General features: G+C 40.2%; 1 protein-coding gene across 1 annotated transcript in view; it reads left to right on the top strand.

Moving 5' to 3' along the window:
• Nucleotides 1–2,739: 2,739 nt before the first annotated feature.
• sntg1 (syntrophin, gamma 1) overlaps nt 2,740–26,768 on the top strand; it is a 555,024-nt gene continuing 530,995 nt past the window's right edge. Inside the window, exon 1 of the mRNA XM_060824345.1 lies at nt 2,740–2,841. The gene's annotated coding sequence lies outside the window, so the exon portion shown is untranslated. The remainder of the gene's footprint in view (nt 2,842–26,768) is intronic.

Raw genomic sequence — 26,768 nt, 5'->3', positions numbered from 1 at the left:
GCATGGTAGTAATACTGAATGAATATTTTACTTCTGTCTTTACCAAATTAGAAGATGGTGACAATAGCCTTATTGACAATGTGGGTGTTGCACAACTGAGTAGTATCACAATAGATAAAAAGATGCTAAAACAGCTGGCAGCACTCCAGGTAGAGAAGTGGCCAAGCCTGGATGGGATGTATCCTAGGTTGCTGAGAGAAGTAAGGGAGCAAATTGCGGAGCCATTGACAGAAATTTTCCTGGCTTCATTGAAGACAGGATTAGTCCTAAGGACTGGATAATTGTGAATGTAACACCACTGCTTAAGAAAAGGGTAAAGGATAACTAGGAAACCACAAACCTGTCAGCTTGACATCAAGAATAGGAAACAATGGAAGCCATAATACAGAATAAAGTGAGTATACACTCAGAGAAAAATAAGTTAACACTAGGCAGCGAACTGGTTCTGAGGGAGATGGGGCCTGTACAAACTGAGCAGTGATGTCCTTGGGGGTGGTGGTGGTGGTGGGGGCGAAGTTACTTGCTAGAGTAGTTGGGCAGGATTTAAAGTACTTGAAAGTGAGGACTGCAGATGCTGGAGATCAGAGTCGAGTGTGTGGTGCAGAAAAAGCACAGCAGGTCTGTGAGCATCTGAGGAGCAGGAGAATTGATGCTTCACACATCAGCCCTTCATCAGGGTTTAAAGTAGTGTGGTAGCAGACTAAAAGAAGGTGAAGTGATGATGTTTTTCTCCATTAAAACTCAATGATTTGAGCAGGGTTTCGAGAAAACCCTTTTTTTGTATTTTAGTGGGATGTGGATGTAACTAACAAAGTGGGCTGCAAGAAATGAAACACTGAACTCATCAAATCTAATTGTTTCACAATTGCAGCTAATAAGGTATTGTCAATCAGCTTGAAAAGATGGCCATCCCATTACTGATTGATAAATGTGCTTTTGTTACTCTCCAACACTTTGTATATAATGGCATATTTTTAAGTTGCCATTACAGCAATGAAATAACCATTACTTTTATATTGCATCATTTTCATGATCATTTTCTTTGAACTGGGAATTGGGAAACTTACCAAACAAACAATTTTATCTGGTTTGACTAACATTCAGTTACTGCAAAGACTGAGTACTTACTTCAGTATGAAGTCATTATTCAGTACAGTAAGATTTACCAGGATTCAATTTCTCTTGATCCAATCTTGGGGAAATTTAATTCAACATAAAAAAAAGCAAATAAACAATAGTTTTAAACAGATGGTATGATGAATGGCAGATAACGAACCTCTACAACAATGGTGCAATTTTGTCATCTCTGAAAAATTGTTGATAAAACTACATGGATTGGAGTGAATTTCAAAATTTTAGCTAGCCATTCTTTGATAAGAAAATTGCATGATTATGTTATAATGGGACTTTGATTACTTTGCAATACATGTTTGAAGCATAATTGACAGTAATAATAGCAGTTACCTTTCTTATCAAATTCAAATATTGAATTCATTTGTTGCCAATGGACCTATCTCAGAAATAGTTTCATATTTCCCAATTAATCATATACTGCAATACCTAATATTAGCATAAGAGTCCTATATTTTTAATTACGACAAATTAATGGTGTTAAAGATGACTTTTCAAACTCACTTGCATATGATACAAACTCTGCTATTATTGTTTGTGCCCAAATTTTAAAAATCAATTGATATGTTCAAGTACCGGTTAAAAAATATTTTATTCATAGAATAAGGCTGACATCACCCGCCTCCCATGCATTACCTACATTCCTCCTGCTCACCACTGGAGGAACGGGGCGCTGTTGAAGACTGGCGAGAAATGAACTGCAACTTTGCATCCTATCACGGCATGTCGGAAATCTATTGGTGGAAAGTACCACTTTAAGAACAGTGCGTTTTCAGCGAGGCAAAGATGCCATCTCCCTGGACGAATAAAGATGTGGTAATACCGGAGTCAATGTGTGAGCCTCACATCAACAGTCTCGTTGCTTTCTACATCAGTGCCAGATATCTTGTAGGCTCGGAGAAATACAACGCGTTCTAATTATTTTTGAATTTAAAGCAATTTGGTTTAATTCTCAATTAATAAGTAAATCGTATTAATTTCTTGAGGGGCGTTGCAGGTTTCCTTTTTGATTTTTTTTGTAAACAAAAATCCCTTTAATAACTTTGAGAGAAGCGAGACTAGGCAACCCAGCAACAGTGGAATCTGTTCCGACACGATTGAGCGTCAGTCCAGCGCTCTGCATGCTGTGTGCTGAGTCCCCAGCGCCGAGTGGTGGTGTCACATCACAGACTCTACTCTCTGCAACTACCTCATCCACATAGGTCTTGCTGATTCACTGCTTCGTGCAGGCACACAACAGGGAAGAGGTGAAGATAAGCACAGATACACACACACACACACACAAGCAGCACATTCAAAAAGAGACATCAGTAGCTGGAATCGCGCCTGCCCCAGTCCCTGGAGGAAGACAAGTTGTGGGAGTCCTCCATCCTCCACTGCCTGGTGAAATCTAACCGAACTGACCGCAGCAAGAAGGTCTGTTCCTCAATCACCTTCGAGAGGGTGCGCTGTGGAAATGTAAGCGAGCTGTCCGCTCAGGAGTGCACCGTCCCGGCTCCGTTTGCAGTGCCACAGCCCTCTGCCAGTATGATTTAAACAGCACTGGGAGAGGCGTTCAGCCCGAGTTACTGTGCAGCAAGTTGTCACAGACGGTCGGTGTACGGGGAGATGGAGCTCGGCCGCGTTATTCGGGGCAGAGTGTAGAAGTGGAAAGCTGGCAGTCTGCAGCAGTGACTGGCCTCAGAGCAACACCTGTTACCCAGCCAGCAGGTAAGGTGCAGTTAAACAGCCTCTGAAGGCTCTGGTCTCCTGGTAAATGGTGTACGGTAGGCATCCATCGTCTCCATGGAAAGGAGCCCAATTCCCCCCTCAGCCGTAACACTGACACTCATCTGGGGGGGGGGGGGGGTGTGTGTGGCAACAGACATGGTTTACAACAGAGCTCAATCTGACGGACACGGTTTGTAGACTTGTAAATGTCAAACTTTGCAGTACGAGCTGGAGAAACATAATCTGATGTGAAGCTACTTCGCCGTGAGATGTGAAACTGAGAAGGGGGGCAGTGTTTTTTGTTAGATTTTTTTTTACATGGAATGAACTTACAATCGGGTTGGGGGCTGCCTAGCGGACGGAAACAATCTTCTAATTGTGAAGGGAGCTGAAGAGTTCTGACAATGTGAGCATTTACATCGGTGATGTTTGCTGTATGTGTGGGGGTTGCTTAAGTGAAACGAGTCATGATTGAAAGCTTCCGAAACATAGAGATGTTGCAGAAAGCAGCTCGATTATATCTGTATAGCATTAGATCTGGGCTACAGGGCGGCAATTGCGCGACTGCCGACCACCACAGTGTTGATTTGTAGGTTATTTTGATTTTTTTTTGCTTTTTCGCTCAGAGTTACTGTGGGAAATATCGTTAAGGTTCAGAGCGATCACTGAAGTCCAAATATTTCGTTAAGGAATATGCAAGCATCCTCACACGCGGGCGTTAGGCGGGAATAAATGAATAAGTCATGAGGAACAAAGTGCAAAGGGGAAAGTGTATCAAAGATCCGGTCGTGTTTGCTTTTGATCGTAGTAGTTTGCAGACTCCAGTGTCCTTGTTAAACCGAGCTCTGTTAACTCTTGGACATTACGGTAGATCAAACCGTTCCCTCAATATCGCGCAGCGCTGAAACAGTTGATGCTGAAAGGGACGGTGGAATATTAGTCATGATTTAGAGATGCCGGTATTGGACTGGGGTGGAATATTAGCACCTCTTTATAAGTTAGTCAACCTCTACCTTTCTCAAGGAAGAATTGGTGTTCATTACCATGCGCTTTAGAAAGAAGGACGCGATCCAAGCACAGAATGGAATACTCGTTAATCAACGTGAAGTGTTCCAGTGTTAGTTGAAAACAGCAGAAAGCTATCAGATAATTCGCTGGTTAAAAGAAAATAGTCCCTATTTTGAAACTCCATCGTTCTCCGAAATATGGAGAGTCATCTGGACTCGAAACGTTAGCTTGGTCTCTCTCGATGGATGCTGTCTGGCCCGCTATGATCTCCAGCATTTGTTGTTCTCAGTTCTCCGAACTCCGAACCATGATTATTCTCAGTTTCCTGGATTCTCAGCGAACATCGACTAGGGGGCGACAAACAGCCGTTCACACCATCTCGCAGTGACGAAGGGCTTTCAAACCAAATGCTGTCTTGTTCCAATTTACAACAGTTTCAGGTAAATTCAGACGCCACTGGCACAAGTTGCATTTACACAGCACTTTTACATATTTCCTGGATGAGCTAAAATACTTTACATGCAATCAGTTACTTTTGATTTCCATTCACAGAAACAAGATGTGAAAGCAGGTCAGTCATCCACTCGGTGATGGCAGATCTGTGCCTCACTTTATGTTTAATAACTACCTTGGATCTCTGTCTCTTGCCTTGACTTTTTAACCTAACATCATTTTATCAATTTGTAAATTTCGACTATTCTTTGTGCTCAAATTTTTTTCTATTTTAACTCCAAAACAGTACTGCTGTAATTTTAAATCATGTTCTTTTGACTGCATTTTCTCCAGCAGCTGCATCAGTTTCTTTGTATCTACATTCTTGCGTCTCAATATCATGTCACATACTTCTGTAACATTATTCTTCAATCTTCTAAACTCAAGCAAATATAGTTTCCATGTATTCGCTATTTAAGTTTTGACATTGTTCTGGTAAATCTGTGCTGAACTAGCTCCCAAGGGCAATCTTTCAACAGGTTGAGAATGATACTTCAGCTGGAGTCTTACTAAATTCTTATAAAACTCAAGGAATTTTTAAAAAAATCAATCAACTTGATGTAAAAGCCCATTTTCAATTTTTTAAAAGATCTTTTGATCTATCATGGCATTCAGTGGTTTTTGTATGTGGACACCTTGCTTCTCCACAGCTCTTAGTCTCACTCTTAGTCTTTCTTCCTTGGAATTTTAAGGAAAATTCTAATTTGGTTGTCTGGTGTCTAAAATAGAAGGCCTCAGACTTTCACATGTCATTTTGTAACATTTTGCTCTGATTTATGCATGTATTCTGCTTATAGTGTACAATATCAATGACATCAACGCAATGGAAAAAATGTGAAGTAATATATGCTGGAAGCAAGTACTGGGAGTTAGTATGTCTCCCAGCTTGTTAATATCGAAAAAAAAGCTGCAATTAGTTTGCTCACAGCTCAATGCTGCAAGGAACCGATACAATAAATTGCCTGCACCTTTGGATTAGGGAAGGTTTTACTGGATTTTTCAGCTTTCACATTCAGTTACTAATTAAAATCATATCAGGCAGGGTTTTTGTACACTTAAATTTCCGAGTTAAAAATATTGAGGTTGGCAAATTGACTGGTCAGAGACATTGAAGGTCGAAAGTCAGCTGATGAAAACTTCTTGAAATATGTCCCACCCGAAATTACACAAATCTAATGTATCCACAATGCCATGCTTTTTTTTCCTTTCAACTGTCTACTAAGCGGTGCTGACTCTTTGCATGATAAAATCTGCCCTGATATTGATTTATAGATTTCTTTTAACCTACATTGCATATACTGGATGCTGGATTCACCTTGAAGTAATTCTCAGGATTAACCTTTTATATTCCCCCAGTGGCTGATAATTTCCAGACTTGCACTAATGTTGATGGAGGAAATGCTCCCTTTTTAAAAAATACGAAGCAGCTCCCTCGTTTACTGACACTATGAACAAACCTCTTGGTCCCACTTTAGATGCTTCACTTGTGCATCAGGATCAGAATAGAAGCCAGTATGCTTGTATCCTGATTGGATAGTAAGTCATTATTTCACATATCAGCATGGAACATTTACCTACAATGATTAGATTAGATTAGATTACTTACAGTGTGGAAACAGGCCCTTCAGCCCAACAAGTCCACACCGACCCGCCGAAGCACAACCCACCCATACCCCTACATTTACCCCTTCACCTAACACTACGGGCAATTTAGCATGGCCAATTCACCTGACCTGCACATCTTGGACTGTGGGAGGAAAGCGGAGCACTTGGAGGAAACTCACGCAGACACGAGGAGAATGTGCAAACTCCACACAAACAGTCGCCTGAGGTGGGAAGGGCTAAATAATAAAATGAAGAGCTATAAATTGAATGGAATGATTGTTCTAATTGTCTAAATGTGAACTAAAAATAAAATTTCAAATGGAAGGGTTATTTTTCTAATATTGTTGTCATCATTTAGGTTTTCAAGACTTTATGATTGCAGAAAAACAAACAGCAATCTCACCCCCAAACTTTTAACTCTCTGTTTGAGCTCTCAATAAATCTCAACAGCACCTTCAATACTGATTTGGAAGTAGAAATTGACAGAACTATTTTTAATGGGAAATGAAATTGTTGAAATTATGCATGATTTTAAATCTGTACAATAATTTAGTATAAATTACAATAGTCCTTACCCAACACGGAGAGATTTTCATCAAGAGAGAAATGCAGTTAGAATGTTATGAGCATATTATTTGATAAAAATATAATTAAAATGTATGCACACTAATAACTTTTGATTAAATTGTAATTGTTATTGTAAAAATATTTGCTTTCAACATTAATATATATAAAACAGAGGGTAACTTGTGATTTTATTTTTGCCTACTGTGATAAACTGCAAGTTTAGTCACAAATTAACCGTCATGAAATGCATTTCATTTGCAGTTATCTGCAGGAAATAAATTGCAAAGCACTAATTTAATGACTAACCAATCATATACTTCAGCATAATGTAGTTTATTTAAAAGGTGACTAACAAGACACAGTATAATAATGGATTTCGTAGGGAGCACTGTGCAGTTGACTGCCCTCCCTAACTTTTTCATGGATCTGCATATTCATTCCAAGTTAAATTTTGAGAAATTTAAACAAACGATGAGGCAACATTTCACTGTGTGCTTTATTAACAACATTTTATGTTTAAACCATTAAAACTCCTAAATGGTGCAAAGTAATTTTAGAACAAAATACACAAGAGAGCTTTCACGATACAAAAAAATATTTGATGCCATGGCATGAGAGTTGCAAAGAACTAAGTTAATTGAAAGATCTCACACGAACAGCAGGAAGATGGATGGTGATGTACATAGATCAGAATCACAGCATCAAAGACAATTAGAGGTAGAGAGAGGATGGGATTAAGCCATTTGGCTCCTCAAGTCTTCTCCACCATTCAATAATGGCTGAGTTGTTTCTCAACCTCATTCTCCTACCTTCATCCTGTAACTCTTGATCTCCTCACTAGTCAGGAACCTATTCATCTCTGTCTAAAGTATACTCAATGATTTACTCTCCATAGCCTTTTGAGGAAATGAATTCCAAAGATTCACCACCATTTTGCTGAAGATATCCCTCCTCATCTCAGTTCGAAAGGGTTATCTCTTCACTCCAAGGCTGTGCCCTTGGGTCCTCATCTCTCCTACTAATGGAAGCGTCCAGACCTTTCAGTATTCTATAAACTTCAATAAGAGATTCCCCCCTCATCATTCTAAACTCATCCACGGTCCTCAACTGCACCTCATATAACAAGCCATTCATTCCTGGGATCATTCTTGTAAACCTCCTCCGTACCACCTCCAACACCAACAATTTCTTCCTTAGCATCAGGGCCCAAAATTGCTCACAATATTCTAAATGCAGCCTAACTGGAGCCTAATACACTCTCAGCAGGACAACCCTGTTCTATTCTGGCCATGTGAAATGAATGCTAAATATTTCATTTGCCTTCCTAACTGTCAACTGAACATGCATGTAAACTTTAAGAAAATCCTGAACTAGGACTACCAAGTCCCTTTGTTCATCAGATTTCCTAAGACTTGCCCCATTTAGAAAATAGTCTATGCCTGTATTCTTCCTACTGAAGTACATAACCTCATATGTTTCCACATTGTATTCCATATGCCACTTCATTGCTCACTCTTCTAGCCTGTCTAAATCTTTCTGTAGTCTCTCACTTCCTTAATACAACCCATACCTCCATCCATCTTTGTGTCATCTGCAAAATTAGCAACATTGTTCTCAGTTCCTTCACCCAGATTGTTAATATACAACATGAATATCTATGATCCCAACATGGATCCCTGTAGAATTTCACGAGTCACTGCCTGCCATCCTGAAAAAAGACTCCTTTATCCCCACTATCTGTCTTCTGCCAGTTAGCCAATCCTCTATCCATCCAGCTTGTTCTTATCACTATGGGCTGTTATCTTATTTAGCAGCCTCTTGTACACCACCTTGTCAAAGGCCTTCTGGAAATCCAAAATTGATCATGTTCACTGGCGTCCTTGAAAAAAACGTGCTTCTCAAAGAATTCTAATAGATTTGTTGGGCGCGTCCAAATCTTGATGAAGCTGACTCAGTCCGATGTTACCATGCACTTCCAAGTACTCCAGAGTCTCATCCTAAACAACGGACTCTAAAATCTTGCTAACAGTCAAGATCAGGCTAACTGGCCTTTATTTTGCTGTCTTCTGCCTTCCTCCCTTCTGAAACAAGGATCGTGCATTAACCATTTTCCACTCCTCTTGAAACCTCCCTGACCCCAGTGATTCCTAAAAGATCACCACAGTCTCCACAATCACCTCCAAAATTCTGTGGTGCAGTTCATCTGGTCCAAGGAAGTTATCCACCTTTAGACCTTTCAGCTTCCCCAGCACCTTCTCCTCGGTCAAGATATGAGTAATAGACTTAGTGCAGAGCAGAATTCAGGATTTCTTTTTTAACAGTTTGCACATTGACTGCAGAAAGTTCAAGTGGATGGTGTGAACACAAGAAAGTATTAAGTTTGTAACTAAGCATAGACTTTAAGGCAGCAGCATTCTCAAGCAGGTGATATTGTGGAGTCTGCACTGCTCAATTTTGGTGATATATAGAACATGACTCTTACAGCTCAGCTAAGGATTGAATGGAATATTCAGTTTTTACACCATTGATTTAAGACTAAGAAGACAGTTTTAGACAGAGTCAATGATAATAATCCAATATTTTTGCTGGGACCCAAATAAAATGGGATTCATCTTATCCTTACACTGGCTGAGGAATGTGCTATTCATCTATAAACCAATAGTATTCCGCCAGGTTTTCAATGTGAGTTGAAGGGGATAATAGGAGGTTACACTGTGTATTATCAGTGTACTTATTTAAGCTAATTACTGTTTACTGGTAATGTTGAGAATTGACATATACACAAAAAGAAAGAAATGTGGCTCCTTGTTCAATGATGAATGTGTGGATGTGGATGGAGTAGTATTGGCTCTGTTATGTAAAGTTGGTGATTCTATAAAGTGACATTCTGAGAAAAAATATTTGAGGAGAATTGCATAGTTCACCATGGCAAGCATCAAGAATGGTCACAGGGAGATACTAAGTCATGATCGCAGCACCGCAGGATGTGACCACTGACTTTAATCTGAACAGGCTTAGTAAGCATACTGAAAGCATGAAGGCATTGAGACACAAAAGTGGGTGAAGTTAACATAGACCTGGATGGCAAAGGCATATTCAAAAAAATTACAGGGAAAAGAAAATATTAGTGATGAAATGTTAGCTGAAATTGGATTAGATTTTGGAGAGGAGTGATAACAATGGCTTTGAAGAATAAATGCAAAGCAAAAAATTGACAATGTTGATGAGCAGTACGGCAAGGAAACATAGACAAGAACTTGGATGGGGAGAAAGTCGTGAATTGACAAAGTGGATATTTGGTTAGCTGAATGTGAGGGTTGAAGCGGAGATGGAAGAGAAACTGCAAGTTACAGCATGACCAGGAATTGGAACAGGAGTGAGAATAAGACTGGGAAGTCGAGGACGGGAACTAAGACAGCTTTCCAAATCGTCACACTCTTAGAATTATCAATGTGAATGATGTGTCTGTTCTTGGCCTGGACATTAGGGATGAAAGGAATAAAGATACAATATGAGATGACTTGAAATGAAGAATTTAGGTTTTCTTAACTTGGCAATAGTAGAGATTGGTAGTAAAGGTGGATGTTAGCTATTATTTAAATAGCATAGCCAGAGCTATGAGTGAGTGAGACAATCAGATATCAGGTTCATTTATGTCTGTTACCATAAGATTTGAGTTAGGAGCAACGGGAATAGTGAAGATGAATATGAATGATATATTTATATGGAAGAATTAAAGATAGAGCTAAAGGAATTGCTAATTACATCAACAGAAGAGCTGTTGTTTTTGTTGATAAAGGATTGCAGGAGTGGGAATTGCAAAAAGTTTTCTTTTATTTATTCATAGGATGTGGATGTCACTGGCTGGCCAGTATTTATTGCCCATCCCTAGCTGCCCCTGAGAAGATGGTGGTAAGCTATCTCCTTGAACTGCTGCAGTCAATATGCTGTAGGTGTCCCCACAATGCTCTTGGGGATGGAATTCTAGGATTTTTATCCAGTGACTTGAAGGAACAAAAATGTATTTCCAAGTCAGGGTGCTGAGTGGCTTGGAGGAGAACTTGCAGGTACTGTTGTACCCATGTATCTGCTGCCATGTCCTTCTGGATGGCAATGATTGTAGGTTTAGAAGATACGATCTCAGGATCTTTGGTGAATTTCTTCAGTTCATCTTGTAGATAGAATATATAGCTTCTACTGAGTGTTAGTGGGGAGGGAGTAGATGTTTGTGGATGTGGCACCAATCAAGTGGGCTACTTTGCCCTAGAAGATGTCAACTTCTTCAGTATTGTCAGAGCTGCATCTGTCCAAGAAGGTGGGGAGTATTCCATTACACTCCTGACTTGTGCCTTGTAGATGGACACGCTTTGGGGAGTCAGCAGATAAATTATTTGCCACAGTATTCCTAGAATTTAACCTGCTATTGTAGCCACTGTGCTTATGTGCCAAGTTCAGTTGAGTTTTTGGTCCATGGTAACCTCAAAGATGTTGGTAGTGGTGGATTCTGTGATGTAACACCATTGAATATCAAGGAGCAGTGATTAGATTGTCTCTTATTGGAGATAGTCATTGCCTGGAATTTGTTGGGCATGAAAGTGATTTGCCCTTGTAAGGGCAAGCATGGATATTGTCCAGATCTTGTTGTATTTGAACATGGACTGCTTCACTATCTGAGGAGTTGGGATGCTGTTGAATATTGAGCAGTCATTGTGCAATCTGACATTATGATGGAGGGAAAATCATTGATGAAGCAGCTGAAGATAGTTGGACATACTACCCTGAAGAACTCCTGCAGAGATGTCTTGGAGTTGAGATGACTGACCTCTAACAACCACTATCATCTTTCTGTTTACCAGGTAGGACTCCAACCAGCAGAGAGGTTTCCTCCTGACACTCACAGATTCCAGTTTTGCTAGAGTTCCTTGGTGCCACACTTTGTTGAGTTGATGTCAAGAACTCTCACCTCACCTCTGGCATTCAGCTCTTTTGTTCATGTCTGAACCGAGGCTGCAATGAGATCACGAGTGAGTGGTCCTGGCAGAACCCAAACTGGCATCACTGACCAGTTTATTGCTGAGCAGCTGCTGTTTGATAGAACTGTTGATAACTCCTTCCATCACTTTACTGATGACCAAGAGCAGACTGATGGGAAGATAATGACTCTGCTGGATTTGTCTTGCTTTTTATACACAGGACATACCGGGGCAATTTTCCACATTGTTAGATAGATGCCAATGTTATAATAGTAATGTAAGAACTTGGATAGGGTAAGAGGCATGCTCTGGAACAGTACTATTGCTGGAATGTTTGGGCCAGTAGACTTTGCAGTATCCTGTCCCCCTCCCCCAAACACATCAAATGAATTGTATTGGCTGACCACTGTAGCTGGGTTACTGAGGACTACTGGAGGAGGCCAAGATGGATTGTCCACTCAGCATGTCTGGTTGAAAATTGCTGTGAATTTTTCAACCTTATTGTTTGCACTGATATGTTAGGATTTTCTAGCATTGAGGATGGGGATATTCATGGATCTTCCTCTTCCAGTGAATTATTTGATTGTCCACTATCATGACTGGATGTGGCAGGATTCCATGGCTTAGGTCTGATCCTTTGGTTATGGGATCGCTTAGCTCTGCCTATCACTTGCAGCTTATGCTGTTTGGCATGCAAATAGTCCTATTTGGTGACTTCACCAGGTTGACACCTCATCTTCAAGTATGCCTGATGCTACTCTTGGCATGTCCACCTACACGGTCCATTGAATCAGGGGTGATCTTCTGGCTTGATGGTACTGGTTAACTGGGGGGAATACTGAGCCATGAGTTTGCAGATTGTGCTGGAGTACAGTTCTGCTGTTGTTGATGACCCATGTCATCTTAAGGATGCCCAGATTCAAGTTGCTAGAGCTGTACAAAACCTGGCCCTTTTAGCACAGTGATTCTTACTAAATGCATTGATTTCATAGCTAACTGGAAATTAAAAGGTAATCTTCTGAGGTGGACGTTTGGATTAGGAACAAAGGAAAAACTGTTTAAACAATTAAAACTGCATTAAATTGTATTTGTCAAGCACATTGTTTTCTGCCAGTATGTTTGTATGTTTACTTATCTTGGAAGCATTTAAAAATAGGGAGGAGAAAGTGAGGTCTGCAGATGCTGGAGATCAGAAGGGCTTATGCCCGAAACATCAAATTTCCTGTTCCTTGGATGCTGCCTGACTTGTTGCGCTTTTCCAGCAACACATTTTCAGCATTTAAAAATAGTCAGTTAACCTGATAGTTAACAACCTCAGATCAAATTCTTCTGTTTTGGTGTTTTAATTGAGATGTTAATTGATTTAAATAGCTCCTACTTCTAATGTGTTTAATAAAAATACAACAGTAGTAATGTGTTGTATGTGTGAGAAATGCAGCATTGCTTGTATATTTTAATTTTGGCAGACTTTGAAAAATCAAATTTACAAAACAGGCAGTACTATCATGGGAAAATACTAGAATGATGTTTCCTGCCTTGTAAACAGGGAACATTCTGTGACAAGATTAACAGCAATATGATCTCAACACTATTTGCACTATTTGCACACATTTTCAACGATTTGCACTCACTCAGCTCATGTTTCCAAAAGATGGGATGAGGTGACATTTCCAAAAGAAATTGGTCCTGGCTGGTGCAATAGTGCACTATGTTTGAAAACTGACTACCTAACTGATAACAGCCCGAAAGCTTTCTCAGAGTACATTATTGTGATCACAGATAATGAAACACTCCTTACTGCTTGAGCCTAACATGTTCCAGTAAAAAGTGAGGTCTGCAGATGCTGGAGATCAGAGCTGAAAATGTGTTGCTGGTTAAAGCACAGCAGGTCAGGCAGCATCCAAGGAACAGGAAATTCGATGTTTTGGGCCAGAGCCCTTCATCAGGAATGAAGGGCTCTGGCCCGCAACGTCGAATTTCCTGTTCCTTGGATGCTGCCTGACCTAACATGTTCCAGACAACTATGGAAACCTGGAAACATGCTGTTAAAGTCAAAATTGCTGCATTGAGCCCTCAGATGCATCCATGCTTACAAGGTATATCTACAGAGGTTTTCCACTTGGCTAGAAATTCACCCAAGTTGAACCCAAAACTTGGCAGAAATGTTAAGTTCCTGAGCGAATACCACTTTTCTGGGCTTCACCTGCTTATCCATTCCACGTTCCCTCCACCTTGGATGTTAAAATTCTACACAAAATCGCTGCTACTATATCATGAATTGCTGTGTTGTCATGTAATCTCCAGTTCACAGCCTGCAATTCCATGTCGGATCTACCTGTAGATGAAATATTGTGTCTAATATGCATTTGTCATACTTTAGATGTCACATTCAAGACGTTACTTCAAGTATTAGAAACAAAAGTCCATCTAGCCTTTTAGCCTGATACACTGATGATTCTCCAACAAACAGTTTCTTCAAACAATTAGTTTGTAATTGACAAGAGAACATCTAACCATGTTCGTTTAGCATTCAATAGCATTATCATCGCTGAATCCTCTATTGACATGCTGGGTGTTACAATTGACTCAAAAGTGAACAGGACAAGCCCTATACATATTGTGGCAGACACAAGGTCAGAGGCTCGTAGTTCTGCCACAAGCTTATTAAATGGCATGGCAGGTTTAAATAGCCAAATGGTCTACCCTGTTCTGATGTTTTCCAAGGTTTGCCCACCAGCTGTTATAGACACAGAAAAAGCTGGAGAAACTCAGTGGGTTTGGCAGTATCTGTGGTTAGAGAAACAGATTTAAAGTTTTGAGTTCAGTATGATTGTTTCTCAAAACTTAAAAGTGTTTGAAAATGTTACTTTTTAAAATTTTTGACAAAGGAAGAGAAGGAAGAGGGAGTTAGTGGTGTCAAGATACAGCTCAAAGACCCGAAGTGGCTGTTAATTAGTAGTGAAAGAGGTGAAAATGGGTATAAATAAAGGACTGATGGGGAGAAAATATGTCCTGTCTACTAAAAGCAGTGTAAGCAAAACAGAAACAAGACAAAGTTATGGGGAGGAGGGGAAAAGAATATAAGGAAAAGGGAGAACAGACATAAGGCAGTCAGCTTCAGAATTTATGGAAATTGTATTGAGACCGTGAGACTATTATAAAGTGGAAAATGGGAAGTTGTTTCTCAAGCTTACATTGTGCTTTGTTAGAACACTGCAGCAAGAAGACCATCATCATCCTGGTGCCAAAGAAAAATCATGCAGCGTGCCCCAATGATGACTGCCTGGTGGCTTTGACATCCACAATTATTAAGTGCTTCATAAGGTTGGTCATGGCTCACATCAGCTCCAGCCTACCAAATTCCCTCAATCCTTTGAAATGCAACAGGTCCACAGCAGACACCATCACGCTGGCTCTACATTCATTTCTGGAATATCTGGATAGCAAGGACACCTCCGTCAGGCTCCTATGTACTGACTACAGTTCTGCCTTCAACACCATGTAATTCCAAATAAACTCATCTGTAAATCAAGGTCTCGGCTTCCCTCCTCTGTAACTGGATCTTTGACTTTCTGATCCAGAGACGGCAATCAGTGAGAATAGGCAGCAACACCTCTTCCACCATAATCCTCAACACCCGTGCCCCACAAGGCTGTGTAATCAGCTCCTACTATACTCCTTATACACGCACAACTATGTGGCCAAATTCTGCCCCAACTCCATTTACAAGTTTGCTGACGACACCATCGTTGTAGGATCCCAAACAACGATAAGACAGAATATAGGAAAGAGACTGAATGCTTAGCAGCATGGTATAAAGGCAACAACCTCTTCGTCAAGATCAGCAAAATGAAGGAGTGAGTCATTGACTTCAGGAAGTGGAGTGAAGGGCACGGCCCTGACTGCATCAATGGTGCTGAGATGGAAATGTCAAGAGCACCATGTTCCTGGGAGTGATGATCAACAATCTGTCCTGATCCACTCATATCACATGACAGTCAAGACAGTCAGGTGGATGAGGAAATTTGGCATGTCCACAAGAACTCTTATCAATTTTTAGAGATGCATCATAGAAAGCATACTATCTCAGTGTATCAGAGCATGCTTTGGCAACTGTTCTTCTCAAGACTGCAAGAAACTACAGAGAGCTGTGAACATGGCCCAGTCCGGCAGACAAACTGATCTTCCATCCATTGACTCCATCGATACTTCTTGCTGCTTCAGGAAAGCAACAAACATAATCAAAGACCCTTCCCACCCCGGTTATACTCTCTTCCACTCTTTTCTGTCAAGTAGAAGATATAAAAGTTTGAATACCCATATAAATAGATTCAAGAACAGTTTATTTTCCATTGTTATCAGACTTTTGAATGGATACCTCAAATGTTAATTCTGATCTTTGTCTCTCTACACCGCTCTGCATCTATAACACTACATTCTGTACTCTGTTCTGCTACCCTGTTGCACTTTGAATGGGATGATCGGCCTATACAGCATGCAAAATAACTCTTTTCTTTAGTACATGTGACAACAATCAATCAGTCAATCAATCACAGGCCAGAAACATTAGCATGAGAGCAAGGTGGTTTGTTGAATTGGCAAGCAACTGGAAGGTCAGAGTCATTTCTATGTTCAGAACAGAGGTGTTCCCCAACATGGTCATCTAGTTTGGTTTCAATTTCAAGCAGGCTGCATTGTAAGCAGTGAATGCAGTAGTCTGGACTTGGAAAATGCTGCAGCCTTGGAATGTAAGATGGTGAATGGGCAAGTGTTACATCTCCTCTGATTGCATTGGGATGTTCCATGGAGGAGGGAGGAAGTGTCTGGAGTATTGGAGATGGTGGAATAGGTTGTAACGATGGGAATGGTTTCTGCAGAATGCTGACAGTTGGAGGGGAATTTGGGAGTTTTTGGCGTGCTGTCCTGCTGGAGGTGATCGAAATGAAGGAGGATGATCTTTTGAATGTGGAGACTAATGGGGTGGAGGGTAAAGACAAAGTGAACCTTATTGTCCAGTGGTAGAGGGGAAGGGATGGAGGCAGAATTGTGGAAGATGAGTTAGACATGACTGAGGGCCCTGTCAACCACAATGGGGGGAATGCTTGGTCGATGGAAAAGGAGGTTGTATCAGAGACAGCCCAGTGGAAGGTGGCATCATTAGAACAGATGTGACGGAGGTAAAGGAACTGGGAGAATGGAATGAAATTCTTACAGAGCGTGAAAAGGAACAAAATCAGAAATTGCTGAAAGATCTCAGCAGGTCTGGCAGCAACTGTGGAGAGAAATCAGAATTAATGTTTTGAGTCCAGTGACCCTTCTTCCGAACAGACATTTCTTCTGTTTTTGTTTCAGATTTCCAGCATTCGCAGTTCTTCCAATTTTTTTTGTAGAATGTGAAAAGGCTTCATTGAGATAACTTTGGGAGTCAGTGGTTTGTAGAGGATATTAGTGAACAGCCTATCCCCAAAAATGGAAATAGTGAAGACAAGGAAGGGAAGGGAAGAGTCTGAGATGGACCATGTGGGAGGTGATGGTGTCCACCATCCTCAAGGCAGAAGTCAAGAAATTGATTTAATTACTCTCCTCATACCTGGATAAGTGCAGCTTCTGTACAACAAATACTGGCCTTGCAAGTGATGCTCACATATCATGAAAAGCTAACCCCTTAAAAAAAGTTTTGTCTTAATCTTATAAGTGTGTTGCACTATCTATTAGCTATCTTAAAATTGTACAATAATCGAGAATCAAATGACGGGGTCAATAGTCTACAAGTAAAACAAAATCTGTATATTTTGGTTAGAGCAGTAACAATTTGACAGCTTACTTGCAACCTTCTCAATAGTGCATCAAAAATTTTCAAGAGAGGCAGGTTTTCACTGCATTTTACTGAGAATGTCATGAGGCCCTTCAGTAATTTGCTCAAAGGTAAAGAAATTATTGAAAGCAGACACTGAAGTTCCTTCCGGGGGGCAGTTAATTTAACCCGAAGGCAAAATCTGGTTCTGATTTTGTTGGGGTGAATTTTGTATTCTTGTACTCATCGAGACGCACATGATTGGAGCATGAAGAGAATACTCAGCTTAAAAGATCAAAGGAACTCACTCACGAGTGTGTTACATATAGAATCTCAGATCTGAATGACAAATGTGAATTTATTGCAGTTAACCTTGTTCAAAATAGGCCCTGCATTTTTAGGCACAGCAAGAATTGAAATAGTTTGTCTGATATTTTATTATAATTTTTAAGCAAATAGAAAATATGGTCCTCAATGGCAGCAGCACCATATTTTCTCTTCCTTTGAATTTGTTTCTATGGTACCAGGTGAAATCACATTGAAAACAGAAAAGCTTTAACATCTGTGCTTTATTAAGTATGTTGATGAATGATGGCTGGGTACCTTCCCAAATTTGAGAAAAAGAATATATGCTGTCAGTTTGATGTGTTCTATGGGCTGGATTATGTGCATTGATTTCATCAGGTTCTGCTTTAGCTTTGCATGGCAGGGAGAGGTGTCGTGACAAGACCACTGGGCTGGTAATCTGATAGCTCAGGCTAAATGTTTGGGAAAATGGTTTCAAATCCCAAAGCAGATTGTAAAATATTAATTAATTCAATAAAATTTTGTATTAAATGAGTAACTGTTTATTGTTATTAAATCTTATTAGTTTCAGCACTTTGACTGGGACAACACATCCATCCTAGGACAGGCTAAACAGAAACATGCACAGGAATTCCTAGAGGCTTGGCATTCAAACCGGAACTCCATCAATAAACACATTGATTTGGACCCCCATTTGCCAACCTCTGAGAAAAAGAACCAAAAGTAATATTACCTCCCTTAACAGACCAAGACACATAAACAGTAAGCAGGACAGAATGCCAGCGCTTCACCAGAAACTCACTAATGATGTTATCTTGCATGGCAATGAAACTTCTGAGAACAAACCTACCAGTTCAGCGAGCAAACTTACAACCTGAGCTTCACTAGTCTCCTTTAGGAAAGGACTTTCTTCACATTCACTCATAGAATTTGGGCTTTTGGGCATAGCTGAGTAGGTCAACATTCATTGCCTATCTTTAGTTGGCCTTGAGATAGTGGTGTGAGCTGTCTTCTTGAACTGCTGCAGCCCATTTGGTATATGTGCACCCCCAGTGCCATTTGGGCAGTATGCCAGGATTTTAACTCATTGGCTCTGAGGAACAGAGTTATATTTCATTAGACTGGTGAGTAATTTAGAGGAGAATTTGTAAGTGGTGGTGGTGTTCCCATTGTCTTTGCTGTTTTTGTCCTTCTAAATGGTAACTGTTATATGTTTGGAAGGTGCCATCTTTACCTGGTCAGGCCTGCATGTAACTCCAGACTCTCAGTAATGTGGTTGAATGTTAATTATAGAATACCTTCAGTGTGGAAGTAGGCCATTGGCCCAACAAATTCACACACCCTCCGAAGACCAACCCACCCAAACCCACACCCCATTACTCTACATTTACCTCTAATTAATGCAACTAACCTGCACATCTCTGAATACTCTGGGCAATTTTGCATGGCCAATCCACCTAACCTGCATGTCTTTGGACTGAGGGAGGAAACCGGAGCACCCAGAGGAAACCCATGCAATTGCGGGGAGAATGTGCAAACTCCACACTGACGGTCGCCCGAGGCTGGAATTGAACCCGGTCCCTGGCGCTATGAGGTAGCAGTGCTAACCACTGAGCCACCATGTTGTCCATAACTGCTCCATTAAATGACCTAACAAGCCACTCAATTCAATAGCAATTAAAGATGGACAACAAACACTGGTTTTGTGGTCCATGTTCCATGAAATAATTTTTTAAATTGTCTCAGCACCATCACTAGGTGCTGACGTCACTCCTGCTACTGTACCTGGAAGAAGAGGGCAGAAGTGGCTGAGTATGATTAAGCTGTCATGAGAGCTCACCTCGTCTTTGGAGTCTCCAGGAAACTGCTAGGTTTTACCTGGCATTCCCTCCAATAGTAATGGGGCTGTCTGCGGGTAAATGCCAGTGAAGGTATGAAGGCTCCCTTAACTCCAGGCAGGCTGACTGTTTATAATCTTTCCCTGCATGGCACAAAGGCCTCTCAGGAATAGATGATAAGCACACATCCACTGCCTTGCTGAACATCTTGCTCACCATACTGCTTCCAGCCAATCTGATAAAATCTGGTTCATTACTTCACCATTGCATTGTGTTGAGGAAAATTTGACCAAAAGTAGAAATGTCCGTATAGTTTGTGAATAAAAGTGTCAAAACTGTTGTGGAGAAAAATGTGACAAAAGCCCCTTCATCAAGTTGAAACTAAAATTTTACATCAATAATTTGTATTAATGCATTACATGTATTCAATGTCAAAGGGAAATTTACTGAGAGTTGGATGCAGTTTTAATGTAATCTACATAAAGGTATAGATGGAAATTTTAATAAATCTGCTCAGTGGAAATATAACAATTAGGGCAGGAGTAGGCTATTCATCCCCTCAAGTCAGCTCCACCATTTATAAAATCATGACTGATCTGACTGTGGCCTCAGCTTCATTTTCTTGTCTTCACTCATAACACCTGACTCATTTATTGATGAAAATCTATTAATCTCAGGCTTGAGTATGTTCAATGATGTAGCTTCCACTGATGGATAGAAAAGTGAATTCAATTTACTAATGATCCTCTGAGAGAAAAGAAAATCTTTTTAGCTCAGTATTAAATAGGATAAAGGGAGGATGTCACTTTTAGAAGTTATGTACATTTAACTTCATGGTAGGATGGAATATAAAGGAATAAACAATGAGTACTTGTGAGAAAAGTATGATGATAGTCATTGAATATTCTAATTTACATATAGCCTGGAAAAATCAGGGAAGCAAATGTTAACCAAGCTGAGGCATTCATGGAGTATTTTTAGGATGATTTCTTAGAACGTGTTCTAGAGCTGACCAGGGAGCAGGATATACTAGACCAGGTACAATGCAAAGTACAATTAAGATTGAGCTTATATTGAAAGTGTCTTTAGGTAGCACAGGGTTATGGTAGTAGATTAAAGTAAAGAGAAAGCTCTTTAGAACTATTTTTTTAAATTGAGTTTCTGTAGATATTTCACAAGGAGAGGAGTTAATAAAATGAATGCTGAACCTTAGAAAGTGACTGTGGAATTATTAATGGAAAATAAGGAGACGGAAGATATATTATCCAGTTTTTTGCATCAGTCTTCACTACAGAGAATATGGGTAGCAGCCAATAAATAACAGTAAGTTAGAAATGGAAGGGGTAGAAGAATGCAAGAAATTTGCAATCACCAAGGAAATGGAATTGAGTAAATTGTTGGATTTCTGAGCTTGGGTCCTAATGGACCCATTGACCTGACTCCTGGGGGACTTCATTGGTCAATGAGATAGTTAATGCATTGATTTGGTTTAGGTTTCATTAGAATGAAAAATAGCAAATGTAACTCCTTTATGTAAAAGGCAAAATTGACAGAAATAAGAAACTACATGCCAATTAACTTGACTTCTGTTATCTGGAAGATGTTAAAAACTAATATTTAACATGATGTAGCACTTAAAAAATGTTCAGGGTAATCAGAACAGATTCTTTTTTCAAAGAGAAATCATGTTAGATCAATTTATTTGACTCCTTTGAACAAGTAACATGTGCTGTGATAAAGGGGAACCAGCAATATATTCCATTTAGATTGCCAAAAGGATTTGATAAAGTTCCACATCAATGGTTATGGTTGAAAATAGAATAAAACTGATATTGTGGGGTAACTGATTAGCATGAAGAGAAGATTGACAGTGAACAGGAAACAGAAAGCAGGTGTTTCAGGGCTGTGCTGGCGCAGTCATAATGTCCAAAGCTCTGAGACAGGAACGCCAGTTTCAAGTCCCACCTGCTCCAGAGGTGTGTAAAACCATCTCTGAATAGGTTGGTTAGGAAATATCTACTCTGAGGAACTGAAGAATCATCTTTCAGGCTGCAAATGGGTTATTTTCTGGCTAGCAAAACAACAAGTGGTGTGCTACAAGAATCAATTCCAGTAGCTTTTTATAACTTATGGCAAAATAAGGACAAGGAGACCAAGGTATAGATTCGCATTTGCTGATGACACAAAGATACGTAGGGAAATACATTGTGATGAGGTCATAACAAAGCTACAAAGGGCTACATATAGATTAAGTGAGTGGGCAACAGTCTGGCAAATAGAATATCATAGGAAAACTTGAAAATGGGCTGAAAAATGTGTTGCTAGAAAAGCGCAGCAGGTCAGGCAGCATCCAAGGAGCAGGAGAATCGACGTTTCGGCATAAGCCCTTCTTCTGATCTCCAGCATCTGCAGTCCTCACTTTCTCCAAAACTTGAAAATGTCCATTTTGACAGAAACAATACAATAAGAAATATATTATTTTAATGGTCATAGATTACACAGCTTTGAGATGCAGAGGAACCTGGATGTCCTAGTGCACTGAAGTCAATTCAGAAAAGGTTCAGTAAAATAGGCGAGTTATCTTATGAAGAAAGGTTGGACAAACTAGGCTTGCTTCTACTGGAAGTTTAGACGATCAAGAGTCAACTTGCTTGTATCTGAAGATCTTGACGCTCCTTGACACAGTCAATGTGGAAAGAATGTTTCTTCTTGTGGGAGAATCTGGAACGAGGGCTCAGTGTTTCAAAATAAGTGCTCGTTCATTTCAGATAAAGGTAAGAGTTTCTTTGCACGGTGGGTCATAAGTATTTGGAACTCTTTCAGTCAAAAGGTGTTGAATATTTCTAAGGTGGTGCTAGGTATGTACTTGAGAAGCAAGAGGTGAATTGTTATTGAGGGTAGGCAGGAATTGGGGTAATTAGGTGGTTTTATTGATTGGTAGATCGCATTTCAGGGACCATGTGGCCTATTCCTGTTCCTAGTTTATATTTATATTCTTTTGAACACGCGTATTGAGAAAGGGTAAGAAAAACAGAATTTAATTGAGAGAAATGTTTTGAGATTTCCTCTTCAGTAACTGATCTTTGTCTATTCACAAGTGTCTGATGTTTAGCATATAAGGCATAATTTTAACCCATAAAAAAGTACTGAAATTATTAAAATGAAATTATGAAAAAAAAGTTACAACAGAGGCCTAAATGATTTTTGAACTGTCTGTAAATCAGTATCCTGTAAATTCAGTAGTAAAACATTATGCTTAAAAATATTGTGAAAATAAAATAACAGAATAAAATTCAATGGTGTAATATATTTCGAAGAACAATTGATATTTTAATATTAAACTTAATATTCATTGTTGTTCTTCAGTCTCCTACCACTTTTATTCCATAAATTTTAATATTTAATTTTCTTTTAAACATTCTTGCACAAATTTGTGCTTGTTTGAAGCTCACCACGTTTTTCTGCATTGAGAGTCCCTTTTGAATGAATCCCTTTCATTCTCTGCTTTTGGAATTATCTCACAAATACTCCGTGCATTCAAAAAAAACTCTGTATCCATTAGACCATCTTTCCCTTCAGATGCTTGAAAATGAGGGATATAATTTTTGGAGTATGCATGAGGCAGACAGAAAATATTTATGTAGTTAGCCATATATCTTAACTGTGCACTGATATAGTTGTAACTATGAGGCATTTGATTTGTCATTGTTCGCTCCTCATGACAGAAAATGCTTATCATATTACTCAAGATTACTACCAATGCTGTTAGCCTCAATGATAAAAGCAATCCCCTGTGTCATAGTGCTATAGTATTTTTGAATATTGTCACACAATATTATATTTTTACCTGTTGACTAATTTTTAAATAGTAACTCCAGAATAAAAATGTAAATGGGAAAATTCTTATCGTTGGATTACAATTGAGTCAGGGATTGCAGTGCTTTGCCTGTTTAATTTTAATGCCAATCGATGCAAAGGTAAAATGAATGAATGGTGGCTATACCAGACTCAGTTCGCAAGCATGTCTATTAATTCTACTGCAGCAATGGAATAAATTTATGAGACTATTGGACTGAACCATAGTACATTGCAAGATCTCAGCTTTTGGTGTCATTTCCTTTCTGTTGTGCTTTCTATTCAGGACATGTAAATGAAGCTAGTTTAACAGCGGCTGCCTGCAGTTGAGCATACATTACTCTAATTAGTGCTTATACACAAGATGGCCCGATGGAATTTTCTCATACCTTCTGGTTCTGCAAACAAGGACTCGAGAATGTTGTAACACATTTCGGGCCCTCTTAAAATTATTTCTGAGGAAAGCTGTGAAATTGGAGTTATGTTCAAATGTGTGCATGTTATTCAGGTACGCAATGAGTTTGCATGTGCTTAATTGTTAAAAACTGGAACTGAATGCAAATTTAGGGACAAAGAGGGAATTGAATCTCTACAAGGGGACTGGTACACAAACAAAGTTTACATATTTGACTGAAAAAAATGAAATAAGTGATAAGAATAAAGTAGATCTTTTCCTCATCATGATGGAGCGTTTGAGGTTGTGTCAAACCACTGTTGCCCACAAGGCTTCTATTCAATGTGGTAAAATTAACAAAATTCTGAATGCCACAATTGACAAAGAAACTGCACTAAGAGTAATGCTCCTTCAAAGTTAGCAGTTGCCAAGTGAAAATATTTAATTTGTGAATTAAGGAAACTCGTATATAACTCGCAATCATTTCATCACCCATTTTCTGGTCACTGAAGGCCAGAGACTGGTCAAAGGCAATTTGCAACATAGCCATGGAGCTTGCAAATTGAACTCAGACATTTCAATAATGTTGGAGGTTAGCAGCAATGACATTCCAAAATGCCATTACTGGCTGAAGGCAATCCATTAATTCCAGCAACTTCTGGGTATCCTGTGTGGGCCATATCATTATCTGTCATGAGCAGTTGATGTGGGTCTGGCATAAGAAGGATATCGGGGTGCTGCAACACTGTCTTCTTAATGACCTTGTGTGGCATTCAGTTCGTGCAGAACCTTCAACAATTTATTGAACCTGAAAGTGGATGGAGATGCAGACATGTCCCTCATCATTAGGGTGCAGCATTTCTCACTGTAAAATGAGGTGTGTGGTCAGCCTTATCTGCAGCATTTATCATCAATGACTGTTCTGAGATCTAAGAACTACTCTAGCTCCTACCCTTTGCACTCAGTTATTTCCACCAAGAGATCTACACCCTGCTGCTGGTGGCATGTTCTGCACTGTGTCTGCCCACCTGAGAAAGTGAGGGTGGATGCAATTGGTCCCAGGACTGACGGCAAGACCAGGAGCCATGGAGATTGAAGAGCACCCAGATCACAGAGACATCACAATGCACTATCCCTCAGGATGCTGGGGATGCATAGGAGGCTCAGAGATTTTCAGCCAAGACTCCAGTTGCTGGATATCAGCGAGGTGCAGTGCAGACTAGGCTTTGCATACCCCAGAACACTGTGACAGTTTTAACGAATACTGGAGCGACTCTTGAGGGCTGTAAGAGTGGTAGGCCATCATGTCCTGTGGGCTATGAGGGTGAGTTTCCCTCTAAATTTTGTAGCTGGCTCCTTCCAGGGAACAACAGGTAACCTGTGTAGGATTTATAAGTTCTACATCCACAAATGCATCAGGAAAGTGACTGATGCCATTTGTATAAGATCACTAAGATCATAAGATGTAGGAGCAGAAGAAGGCCATTCCCAATTGCTCCACCATTCAGTGAGATCATGGCTGATCTGATAATCTTCAACTCCATTTTCCTGCCTTTCCACATAACCTTTGATTCCCTTGCTGATTAAAGATCTGTCTATCTCAGCCTTGAATGTATTTAATGACGCAGCCTCTGGAGCCCTGTGCAGTAAAGAATTCCAGAGTCACTGCGCTCTGAGAGAAGGAACATGAGCCCTGCACCAACGTCCATGAAGCCAACTGACTCTGTTCACGCTGGGTGTAATCCCAGCCATTCTGTAGTGGCACTTTGCATCTAGAAAACAGGAAATGTTGGCAGGGAACACAGCTTGTAATGGATAATGTCAGCACTGGGACCTGCCTAAACACTAGCTACCTGCCCAGAGTTCCCATGACTCCTTTTCCCTTGCACTACCCTGACAGCCATTTTCTCCAATGTGGAGATCATCACATTGAACCTTGTATTCAACAGTCCTCCCTGCCCCAACCTTCAATATTACACCTCAGTGCCCATTCTGCTTCTGTATGCTCCTTCGTCTCAAGTCACAATGGTGGTCACTGCTGTTAACCCCCTAACCATAGTCCAATGTGCCTTCTGACTTTGTTCTGCATATCCTAGTCCATAGATCCATATGATCCCTATAGTGTGGAAACAGACCATTTGGCCCAACAAGTCCAAAGTGTAATCCACCCAGACTCATTTCCCTATCCTATTACCCTACATTAAGCCCTGCCTAATGCACCTAACTTTACACATCCCTGAACACTATGGGTAATTTAGCATGGCCAATTCACCTGACCTGCACATCTTTGGACTGTGGAAAAAAACCATAGCACCTGGAGCAAACCCACACAGACACAGGGAGAATGTGCAAGCTCCACACAGACAGTCGCTGGAGGCTGGAATCGAACCCGAGACCATGGTGCTGTGAGGCAGCAGTGCTCACCACTGAGTCATTCTGCCGTACCCACTTTGAGATTCCCTCCTTCTCCTTTGTTTCCTTTACCTCTGTGCATGCATTTGCCTACCCCAGTCTTGACCTCCATTCATTTCTGGCAGTGAAACGCTGTTGCCAGTACAGGACCACTTGCACCTTCCTGTAAGCGAGTTTTGAGAAGATTTGTAGCTCAGGTTGAGGTTTTGGATGTAGGTTTGCTCACTGAGCTGGAAGGTTCATTTCTAGATGTTTTGTTACCCTACTAGGTAACATCTTCAGTGGGCCTCAGGTGAAGCAATGCTGAAAATTCCTGCTTTCTATTTATATGTGTGGGTTTCTTTGGGTTGGTTATATCATTTCCTGTGGTGATGTTATTTCCTGTGTTGAAGTCACTTCCTGTTCCTTTTCTCAGGGGGTAGTAGATGGGGTCTAACTCGATGTATTTGTTGATAGAGTTCTGATTGGAATGCCATGCTTCTAGGAATTCTCGTGCAATTCTTTGTTTGGCTTGTCCTAGGATAGATGTGTTGTCCCAGTCGAAGTGGTGTCCTTCCTCATCTGTATGTGAGGATACTAGTGAGAGAAGTTCATGTCTTTTTGTGGCTAGTTGGTGTTCATGTATGCTGGTGGCTAGTTTTGCTTCGCTTGAGGCCCACTGAAGATGCCACCGAGTAAGGTAA

Source organism: Hemiscyllium ocellatum, chromosome 4 (assembly GCF_020745735.1).
Source record: "Hemiscyllium ocellatum isolate sHemOce1 chromosome 4, sHemOce1.pat.X.cur, whole genome shotgun sequence".
NCBI lineage: Eukaryota > Metazoa > Chordata > Chondrichthyes > Orectolobiformes > Hemiscylliidae > Hemiscyllium > Hemiscyllium ocellatum.
The sequence above is the reverse complement of the archived record's forward strand: the minus strand, read 5'-3'. Positions and strand labels throughout refer to the sequence as shown.